Below are 12,188 nucleotides of genomic sequence, written 5' to 3' on the forward strand. Positions count from 1 at the left end.
TGTAATTATTAAATCCGAAACGTGTTTATCTGTTTCACTAAGCTTCAAAAAGACTAATTATTCAGTTGTTTCCCAACCGGAATTCTGTTATCTGAAATTTATTGTTTCTCTCTCTTTTTGCCTTACTTTAAATAGGGCAGTCAGAGAAACATTCCTGTGGAAACAAAGTTAGACAAACTTTATATATGGAAATTAAGTATTTTGGAAGTTGTATACTATTTTGAAATAAATTATATATCGAGGACAACTTTTCGGGGATGAAAAATTTATGATATTTTTGATATATCCAAAGAAAATATCAAGAAAACTGCTCATAGTTTTAGACGGAGAGGCAGCGCCGAAAAATCTCTCTGAATTTACTAAAGCTAGTTTTTTCACAGTTGATTGCCGTGATTGTGTAGAGAAACATACTGCGGTCGGTCAAGTGAAACGTATGTAGAACAGGTGGTACTGACAGCTTGTCAAAGTTGCTTACCTGCGGAGGTAATTAAATCCATTTACTAAGGCTGAAAATCAGTACACACATTCTAAATTGAATATAAATAAAAGTTATTATAAAAAAAATGAATGGGTTGCATGTGTGAGTCCATACTATTGTAGTAAAGAAAAGAGAGACGTTCTCACAAACAATTTATTTTACAACTGACGACCGGTTTCGCTGTCTACAATATTCACAGCATCTTCAGGTCACGGTAAAAGTAAAATTAAATGCTACAAATAACAAAAAACCAGAGTTAGTTAAGTGGTCTGGTTGAAATCAAAGGGTAATGATCAAGCCAATATTAAAGTATATATATTTATGCATACATATAAATACTAACATGTACGTAAATATGGTTTACAACCCTCACACTCACATACATGCACGCATTCAAATGTAGTGGCGACAAAAGTATGTTAAGTATAAGTATAAAATATACACTTACTTTCCGGTATAAGGGAAGAATATAGTAGTATTCAATATCATACTTTTTCTCTATATTATGCTAAAGGGAGAGATGATAGAGGGACAGATTTGAATGTAATGCATTAACAAAACAAAATAATTGGCAGGATCTTGAGGGAATTAGTAAGGAAACACGACATTAAACCGTGAAACCAAAAAAATTGTTAGTTATATATAAAGTGATGTTATTTTTATATTTTTAATTAATAGTGTATATTTTAATTTAGTTGGGATTATTAGATGTTGTTCTGGATGTTCAAGAACTAATATGTAGATGTAATATTGGTTGTGCAATTTTCCTAAACCAGAATTGGTCAGTTGTGTACTAGTTGTGGTGTGATTGTGAAAATGTTTTAATTTGATTTGTTGGAGATATTGAAATTAAATTGAACAATAGTAATTAGGTAAAAATTTGCTAAATTTTTTTTTATTTTTAATATTAAAAGTGTCAAACAATAAAACCATTAATAAATAATTCAGAATTAAAGTCAAGTGTAACGGTACATGAAATTAAATTTATAGTAATATAAAGTTATGATTATTTGTGCAGCAATGAGATTTTATGAGATATTACTAAAAAAGTTAGAAAAAGGGTATAAAAAGGCAAATATGAAAAAATTACAATAATAGATGAAAAAATCATTCATTTATGTTAATATCTGTTGAATGTAATAAATAGTTGAGTAGATTGAAAATTAATCTCAAAAGATCTTTGAAAAAGTTACCTGGTTGAGCTCAATTATATGGTTTCTTTGTAAAGTTAAAAAAAAGTTATTATTTTATATGTATATTATTAAATGGTTTGGTATGTTATACATGGTATTTAACAGTTATAACCAATTTTATATGAAAATCAATTCAACTCCCTGTATAAATAAAAATAAGCACAAAGGCAGTGGTTTATTCATGCCGCATATTTTATTTATTATCACAATTATTATAAATTATTGACATTGCTAATTGTCTTTATATTTCATACAGGGTGAGTCACAACGCAAGTAATGCGACAATTTTTCGAAAACTTGTTGTCTGGCAATAGACACGAGAGCCCGGAGGGCTCGAGTGACTATAGCCGAATGGAAATAAGTTGTAGAAACAAATTAGATCATTATTTCCTTATTTATCTTATTTATTCTTACTATCGTGTGATATTCGTAAATACCTACAGTATAATAATGTAGTAAATACAGTATAATAATATAGGTATATTATTCCCGGTATAATGATAATCTAATTGGACAGAATTAAACACGTGATGAAAAATCTTACTACACGATTTTAAATTAAAATCATTTTTGTAAAATTCTATTGGTCAAAATTTATATGAATGAAGTAATCATTACAATCAACTGTGGCTCTGTCCATATAAACTCCGTATTTAAAGGAAAATAATGGGTGCGTTCACCGCTATGTCAGCGCTTTAAAACTATTTAAGATTTTTCGGGTGAACGTCACTGTCAATTTAGGCTAAACTTCAACGTGTTGACGAAGCAGTCACCATTTTTAGTGGAGTCACTGAAGGTGGATATGAGTTATTACCTCCGATTTCGTTCAACCTCCATCGATTTGCATGAAAATTGGTGAGTGGTTAGAGGATATCTCAAGAAACAATGGTGACATGGTGCCAACTTGCGCTTTTACCCTGGGGGTGGATGCCACCCCTTCTCGGAGTGAAAATTATTTTATTCAAAATAACCCAATAATTAGATAGGGGGACAAATTCCAAGCAAAATTTGTTATATAAAGTTATTAAAATAAATCAAAACTTTTTGAGTTATTAAAGATCAAAAATTTTAATTTTTCTTAAGAAAAATGCATGTTTTTAACCGATTTTTCATAGATAACTCAAAAATTATAAGTTTTTACAAAAAAGTTATTATTACCAAAATTGAAGCTAATAAAAAATTAAATAATCTCCTTACAAAAAAACCTTTTAATATTAAATAAAAGTGAGTTATAGGTAATTGAATTCATATTTTTTTCGGCGAGTACCCAAATCTAAGTATTCAAGCTTAATTTACGGGAAAATGATGCATTTTATAACATAAACTTATTTAAGATTTATTAAAGTACTTAGAAATATCTATGAAATGAGATCCCGAACAAGTTAATACCATTAAAATTTATGCTCCAAAAATTTATCCAACTTTATCTTTTAAAAAATTTTCCAAAAAATGTTATTGTTTTTTTTTAATAACTCCCTTAATTTCTACGATATCAGGTCCACTTAAAAACGGCTTGAAAAGTAATTCCAAAGGCTATTAAAACGCGTTAAACTTAATCTTTTGAACCCCTTACTTTTTAAAAAATCAAAGATTAAATGGCCACGGTTACATGGTTCTCGCAGCAAAATTTAAGCTTTAAACGTTTCTATCTCAGTTATTTTTCAACCTACAGAAATGGTAAAATAGGTAAAATATTTTAAATAGAAAAAACAAAAATTTGGTTATTTACCATTTTTTACGTATATTGAGTATTTTTATAGTTATTATCAAAAGAAAATGAAAATGACGATAATTTTAAAAATTCTGATTTTTCTAAATTATATCTTTTTTTCAAGAATATGCATTCTAAACCAGTGAAAATTGTTAAAATCATTACTCATGCTAATATAAAGAAATTTTTGTAAGGATTACTATAAATTTTAATTTTTGTGGAAATGGCGTATGTTTTATTTTTCAGTTTTTCCTAAAAAAATCGAAAGGGTTGTCTTAGTTTCATTATAACTTGCTTAATTTTGATGCTATTAACTTCTTCTGGAGCTCATTTGTTAGGTATTCTGAAGTATTTTAATAAGTTTTTAGCAGGTATATTTTATAAAATGCATCGTTTTCCCGTTATTTAAGCTTGAATACTTAGATTTGAGTACTCGTCGAAAAAAATATACATTAAATTACCCATAACTCACTTTGAATTAACATTAGTTTAGTACTTTGAGTAAACAGTGTATTTAGTTTTTTATTTTCTTCAATTTTGGTAATAATAACTTTTTTATAAAAGCTAATAGTTTTTGAGTTATACGTGAAAAACAGCTTTAAAACATGAATTTCTTTACGAAAAAATAAAATCTTTGATCTTTAATAACTTAAAAAGTATTGATTTATGTTAATAACTTAATATAACAAATTTTGATTAGAATTTGACCCTCTATCGATTTATGGTATTATTTTTAATAAAATAATTTCCACCCAAGGAAAGGGGTGGCAGCAACCCCCAGGGTAAAAGCGCAAGTTGGCATCATGTCACCTTTGTTCCTTGAGGTATGCTCTAATTACTGACCAATTTTCATGAAAATCGATGAAGGGTCAACGAAATCGGAGGTGAAAACCTTCAGTGACTGCACTATTTATTCAACGTAGGATTTGCATGGCTTTAATATAAAACGTGTTTAAGAAATATATTATAATGGCGCGCTTATTTGAAAGTATTTACTTTTACAATGGGTTTAATTATAAAGTAATTGAAAATGAGGAGATACATAATTTTATATGTTCACGAAATTGTAAATCTGTGTATTGAGGAACAATATTTTCAACATAATTCATATTTCTCGTGACATTATTATTTCTTTAATATCATCATCATCCAATGGTTCTACCAAGTCCAGCACAGCAGCAATAAAAATTTTTTCTTGTTAGAGTATAGTATGTTCTAGTTAGTATAGTATAGTTGATCCAAAAGATGGCATAACCCAGACATCCAAAGTGAAAGTTATCCTTCAACACCAAATTGTTCTATATGGTCCACATAATGTCCAGAAAAAAGTCACACCATTTTGAGCGTCGGGTTTGGGGGTGAGAGGGGGGAGAAATCGGTTAATTCGTAGTCTTTTTTATGTTTTTCGTCAATATTTCTAAAACTATGCGGTTTAGCATGCCCAACCCTCTATACAAAATTGTTCTACATTAAATTTTAAATAAAAAAGACCCATGCATAATCCTAAAATGCATGGTTCCAAAGATACGGAGGTAGTATAGTATAACTGGTCCAAAAAAAGGCCTAACCCAAACATCCAAATTAAAAGTTTTCCTCCAACATCAAATTGTTCTGTATGGTCCACATATTGTTCAGTAAAAAGTTACACCATTTTGAGCGTCCGGTTTGGGGGGCAGATGGGGGAGAAATCGGTAAATTAGTAGTTTTTTTAGGTTTTTCGTCAATATTTCTAAAACTATGCTTTAGCGTAAACAATGTTATATACAAAAATGTTCTACATGAAATTTAAAACAAAAAATCTTGTATACATAATTATTATAACATCAACGGTTCCAGAGTTAGGGAGGGTGAAAAGTCGAGGTTTTCGATACTTTTTATATTTTTTGGGCAATGAATGGTATAACTATACCAAAAACGCAGACATCCAAAGTGAAAGTTATCCTCCAACACCAAATTGTTCTATATGGTCCACATAATGTTCAGAAAAAAGTCACACCATTTTGGGCGTCGTGTTTGGGGGGGAGAGGGGGAGAAATCGGTAAATATAAAAAGTATCGAAAACCTCCACTTTTCATCCTCCGTAACTCTGGAACCGTTGATTTTATAACAATAACAATTATGTATAGAACCTTTTTTGTTTTAAATTTTATGTAGAAGATTTTTCTATAGAACATTCTTTACGCTAAAGCATAGTTTTAGAAATATTGACGAAAAACATAAAGAAAGTACTAATTTACCGACTTCTCCCCCATCTCCCCCCCCCCAAACCGGACGCTCAAAATGGTGTAACTTTTTACTAAACAATATATGGACCATATAGAACAATTTGGTGTTGAAGGAAAACTTTTACTTTGGATGTCTGGGTTAGGCCTTTTTTTGGACCAATTATACTATACTACCTCCGTAACTTTTGAACCGTTCATTTTAGAAGGGTTATGCATCGAGCCTTTTTTATTTAAAATTTAATGTAGAACAATTTTGTATAAAAGGTTGTTCATGCTAAACCACATAGTTTTAGAAATATTGACGAAAAACCTAAAAAACTACGAATTAACTGATTTCTCCCCCCCAAACCCGACGCTCAAAATGGTGTGACTTTTTTCTGGACATTATGTGGACCATATAGAACAATTTGGTGTTGAAGGATAACTTTCACTTTGGATGTCTGGATTATGCCATCTTTTGGATCAACTATACTATACTAACTACCTTTATTGTTTACTTTTACTTTGGATGTCTGGGTTAGGCCTTTTTTTGGACCAATTATACTATACTACCTCCGTAACTTTTGAACCGTTCATTTTAGAAGGGTTATGCATCGAGCCTTTTTTATTTAAAATTTAATGTAGAACAATTTTGTATAGAAGGTTGTTCATGCTAAACCGCATAGTTTTAGAAATATTGATGAAAAACCTAAAAAACAACGAATTTACAGATTTCTCCCCCCTCTCCCCCCCAAACCTGATGCTCAAAATGGTGTGACTTTTTTCTGAACATTATATGGACCATATAGAACAATTTGGTTTTGGAGGATAACTTTCACTTTGGATGTCTGGGTTTGGGTCTAATAGGGGAGTGCATTTAAATTATCACTTCGGAAAAAATCAAACAAGATAAAACTTTTTGTAATTTCATTAAGAAATGTTTAATTAACAACATATCAAAAAGTTCTACTCGAGAAGTGGGTGCTTCATTTTTTATTAAACAAATGAACAGCGAAGTTAGATGTTTTTTTAAATAACTCCGAAAATATAATTTTTAGAAAAAAACTGACCTGACCATTGAAAAATTCAGAACATTTTACAAAAAAACCTTATATAAAGATTTTTCTAAAATTAAATCTCTAGCTTCTGTAATTTTTTATTTATAACGCTAAAGTCACCCTTCTCACACACATTGGCGCACTGTAAACTAGCGTTGTAAGAAGTGCACGGTTGAGATTTTTTAATGTAATTCTTTAACTAATGGATCAAAAGAAATTTTACAAATTCGACATGGAATAAGATGAAATAAGCTATCTTATGGTTGTAATAAAAAGAAATAAATGTATGGACATAAGTACGGTGTGGGCGGAAATTGAGCCTTACATGAATTTTGTTTAAAAATGATTCAAACATGTGTAACTAATACAATTTTACTTATAAAACTCTCAAATTTACAGAACTTACCTCTCAATCATCTTACTAAACGATGTTTCATTCAAAAAAAATCTCAAAAATTTAATTCAAATAATACGATGTCTCAAAAAATGTAATTTTTGAAAACTTCGTAGTTTTACAGAATTCCCACCAATTTAAGACGGTATTACTCAAATTTGAACAAGTCTAATACAATTTGTTTGCTATTTTTTTTAAGTTTGGGATGTAATCTTTAAAAAACACTGAATTATTTTAGTTTAAAAATGAAATAAATAATTTCTTTTTGAGAAAACTAAGAAAGATAACAAAAATGTAATACAAAAACCGAAAATGACCAGCTGAAAAAATGTATATGCAGAGGGATCAAAACTTTTTTCTGTAAAACTTACCTAAAATACATTAAATAATAAGCTTCAACAATAATAAATGTACAACAAAAAAATTTTTTTTTAGCTCTTATACAGTATGTCTGCGTAACTTGGAACCTATTGATAACTTTTTTAATATCAGTTTTACGAAAAAAAGTTATTCTTTATAAAATACTCTACATCGTACATAACATAAGATACAACCATCAAATATCAAATTTTAATAATTTTGTACGAGGTATGTCAAAAAATATGAATTTCACTCAAGAGTAAAGTACCTTTATATTTCACAATATCGAAAATTTTTATAAAGGAAAGTTGTTTGGAATTAAAAACTATGTTCCAATATGTAATTATATCCTTTTAATCGAAAATTTGTTTTTTTTTAAATATTCTTTCTAATTCATTTTAATTTTTAATATTATTGTGAAAATTATTTGTTTATCTTTTTTTCAAGGATGAAAATCCATATTTGTTTGATTGAATTCTACTTGTTTTTCATTTAAATATCCGCCATTTTGGATCCGCCATTTTGAAATTTATATTTTTAATCTTTAATTCAGGTTCAACAACCTGTTAAAAATAAAGACAATAAATGTTTTAGAAAAATGTTCTTTTTTATGTTCTTTTTAGAAAATCCGCATTTTGGATCCGCCATTTTATAGTTTATAATGTTAACATTTAAGTTAGGTTTATCAAAGCTCTCAAAAATAAATATATGTAGAAATAAATATATTTTGTAAAGAAATTATGATTTTACAACTATTTTTTAAGTTATCTGCCATTTTGGATCTGCCATTTTATAATTTAAATTATCAAAATTTGATTCAGGTTCAGCAACTTCTCAAAAATATCCACATATATGTAAACAAACACGTTTTATAAAAAAAATTCGGATTTTACAACTACTTTTTAAGGATTTTTAGGAAAAAATCCGCCATTTTGAATCCGCCATTTTGAATTTGCAAATTGTAATGTCAGATTCGGGTTCAGCATAATCAGAACTAAAATAAAAACATTTTTTATCAAAATAAAATGTTGAATTCACCCATATTCTTAACATTATTTATACAAAACAATTGTTATTGTTTAAACAATTAATAAACAATTTTAGCGGCGAAATTTGTGAGTAGAACTTTTTACTTTAACATATTTATAAACTAACAAAAAAAGTTTTAGAAAAATATAACCTTGTTTGATTTTTTCCGAAACATTGTATCTTTTCGTTCTAATTGCACTCCCCTATAACTATACCATACACCATACTAAGTATATTAGGTATCCATTTTTGAATTAAATTTGTTTAAGACACGTCCAAGTTATCGTTGAACGATATAAATAAACAAAAACAACGAAGCCCGTTTTAGATTAAGTTCATAGAACAGGTGACAACACAAACAAAACCAACTATGAAAGTGTCAAACGGAAAAATACCATTCACCAGACTGAACGTAGTTTTAAAGCGCTGAAACACAGCTGTTTAGTTGAAACTTAAACCGATTAATTCTGGTGAACGCAGCCATTTTAAAGAAAATACATTTCATACGAAAAGAACGAAAATTGTTCCAGTTTATTAGATTAAAAACTTGCTTTGTCGTAACCATGCATAACAATCATCCCTATAAATTCAGGTAGTCCATTAAAGTTTTTTGCTTTTTTCTTTAGATCATACAGAGTTGTTTAATTGCCCATGCACTGGCCTATAATTGCGGAAAGTTTTCGGTCTCTGCATTCTAAGCAGTTTATTAAATTATTTTCCGACTAAACCGACTTGAATCTATCTGCGAATAATGGGCTCACCATACTCGAATGCCCTGCTAATAAACCAGTAATTGTCTTTGTCCCGAATTATTTTAGATTATTTGTGTGAAATGTTAGAGGACTTGTTGGAAAGTAACTTCGAAAGTTTAATTTTAATTAACAGCGTTGTTTATAATGCTAATAAAATGTGTGTTTTCGCTACAAGTGTAGATGCAGAATTTAACGAAGGATACTTCAAACAAACGAAACTTAATTTCCGTTCCCGTTTTCTAAAAAAACAAACGTTTAATTGTTTTGTTTTTATTATATTCTACTGTAACTAATTTGTTTTAAGTAGATACTTGCAACGAAGTTGCAAGCAAAAATCAACAGTTTGAGTAAAGTTTTAATTATTTTAATTTCTTTATTTTATCATAATCTCATTATCCTAAAAATTTTGGATGTGGCATTTATCAGAAAATAACATAACAGAGAAAGAAAATAACAGAGAAAATCCGGTCAAGGGAAAAAAATCGAGTTGGGCAAATGTTCAAATACGTATAAATGTTTGTAGTCCAGAAAGCCACTGCGCATCTGCTAGGAAAAATATTCGAATTCGGATTTTTTACACAATCTTACTCAAAAAGGGTCCCTTTTAACAAATTTGCATCTTGCCAGGACCAAAAGTTAGTCAAAAATTTTTTAAACGTTTTTTTTTGTTTTTTTCCTAAAATTATTTTTTTTCATGGAACAAATTTTTTTTAGGTTTTTTGGATCATTCCAATCAGAAAAGGTCTTTAGTGACTTTTCTCTAAAGTTGATAGTTTTTGACATATAAGCGATTAAAAATTGAAAAATTGCGAAATCGGCCATTTTTAACCCTCAAAAACTATGTGAAAAACTGAAAATTTGAATTTTGCCAAGGTAGGCAGATATTCTTTAAGCATCGATTGATGAAATCCCGAAGAGTTTTTTGCAATACAATATTCAAAACTTCTTTGTTTTTAATTGCTAATCAAGCGTGCGCGACACTATTTTCCACCGTTGCATGTGTATACAATATGGTGCAAATGAAAGGAATAAATTCGTTATTTTGTAAACCGGCGACTTTAAGGAAAAATCCCGAAGCAGGTCGATTTTTATTTTTAAGTTATGATATTGTGGCATATATGGCATACTAGTGCGTCATCCATCTGGGCGTGATGACGTAATCGATGATTTTTTAAATGAGAATAGAGGTCGTGTGCTAGCTCATTTGAAAGGTTCTTCAATTCTCTATTTAGTAATATAAACATTTACATAACTACTTATACAGGATGTCCAATAATTTAATTTTTTTGTCAATTTGCCAAATTATTTAATTTAATAAAAAATTTTTGGACACCCTGTATAAATAATTATGTAAATGTTTATATTACTGAATAGAGAATTGAAGAACCTTTCAAATGAGCCAGCACTCGACCTGTATTCTCATTTAAAAAAATCATTGATTACGTCATCACGCCCAGATGGATGACGTCACTAGTATACTATATATGCCACAATATCCTAACTTAAAAATAAAAATCAACCTGTTTCGGGATTTTTCCTTAAAGTCGCCGGTTTACGAAATAACGAATTTATCCCTTTCATTTGCACCATACTGTATACACATGCAACGGTGGAAAATAGTGTCGCGCACGCTTGATTAGCAATTAAAAAACAAAGGAGTTTTAAATATTGTATTGCAAACAACTCTTCGGGATTTCATCAATCGCTGTTTAAAGAATATCTACCTACCTTGGCAACATTTCAATTTTCAGTTTTTCACATAGTTTTGGAGGGTTAAAAATGGCCGATTTCGCAATTTTTCAATTTTTAATCGCTTATATGTCAAAAACTATCAACTTTAGAGAAAAGTCACTAAATACCTTTTCTGATTGGAATGATCCAAAAAACCTAAAAAAAATTTGTTCCATGCAAAAAAAATAATTATAGGAAAAAAAACAAAAAAAAAAACTTTTAAAAAATTTTTGACCAACTTTTGGTCCTGGCAACATGCAAATTTGTTATAAGAGGCCCTTTTTGAGTAAGATTGTGCAAAAAATCCGAATTAGAATATTTTTCCTAGCAGATGCGCAGTGGCTTTCTGGACTATTGAAACTTCTACCAACAGATCAACAACAGTAGAATGGAAGTCAAACCCATAATAACACCATGTAAAAGTAAGGATGGTTCCATATTAATTGACAAGGAACAATAGGCGAGCGGCAGCAACCCCTAAAATGATGTTATACCGACCACGAAAATCAACTTTCAGGTGAATGACGAATTTTGGTCATTCTTTATGTTTTCTATGTTGCTGAATCCGAATATGAAGTTTATTTTTATCTAAAATTGGTGGAACATATTCAAAAATCAAATTTTATGATGAAATGCGAAAAATCAATTTAGATAATTTTTCAAATTTAACTCGCTGTATCTTTATTTGCTGTAAACATTTCCTTCTGAAAATTTTTCTTTATTATCTTTGTAGTATTTACATAACAATAAGTTTTGTCCGAGATGTTTAGAAAAATTAAAATATGAGTTGATAATTTTTGAACATTTTGTCGTCAGATTTCGTTAGTTTCAGGTTTACTTAAAACACTTTTGTGAGAAACTTTTTATTTTATAATTTTAACCAACACAGCAATAACGTAAGTCATGCAGAAGTTTTTTGGAAAATTTCAAGTCGAAACATGCAATAGAAAAAAAGTTATATGACGTTATAAACGAATGACACTCCCTCAAAAAACGCTTATTTCTCGAGATACTGACCACTTTGTGGTAAATAGCTAATTTTAGTCATATTTTATGATTTTAAAGGTGCTGAAAACTAAAATGAGGTTTATTTTGAATTTTAAATTTGGGGAGCATTGTCAAAATCGCAATTTTACTATAAAAGTAACAAAATGAAATCACGGTTTTCTTAAAATTAAAAGTTACACCAGTTTTATTTCTATAAAACATTTTGTTATTTGTACTCTATGTTTTTTTAATACTAATCTCTCAAAGTGAAGATGATTTACAACGTATGCT

The sequence above is a fragment of the Diabrotica virgifera genome, chromosome 6, assembly GCF_917563875.1.
Source record: "Diabrotica virgifera virgifera chromosome 6, PGI_DIABVI_V3a".
NCBI classification, from domain to species: Eukaryota; Metazoa; Arthropoda; class Insecta; order Coleoptera; family Chrysomelidae; genus Diabrotica; species Diabrotica virgifera.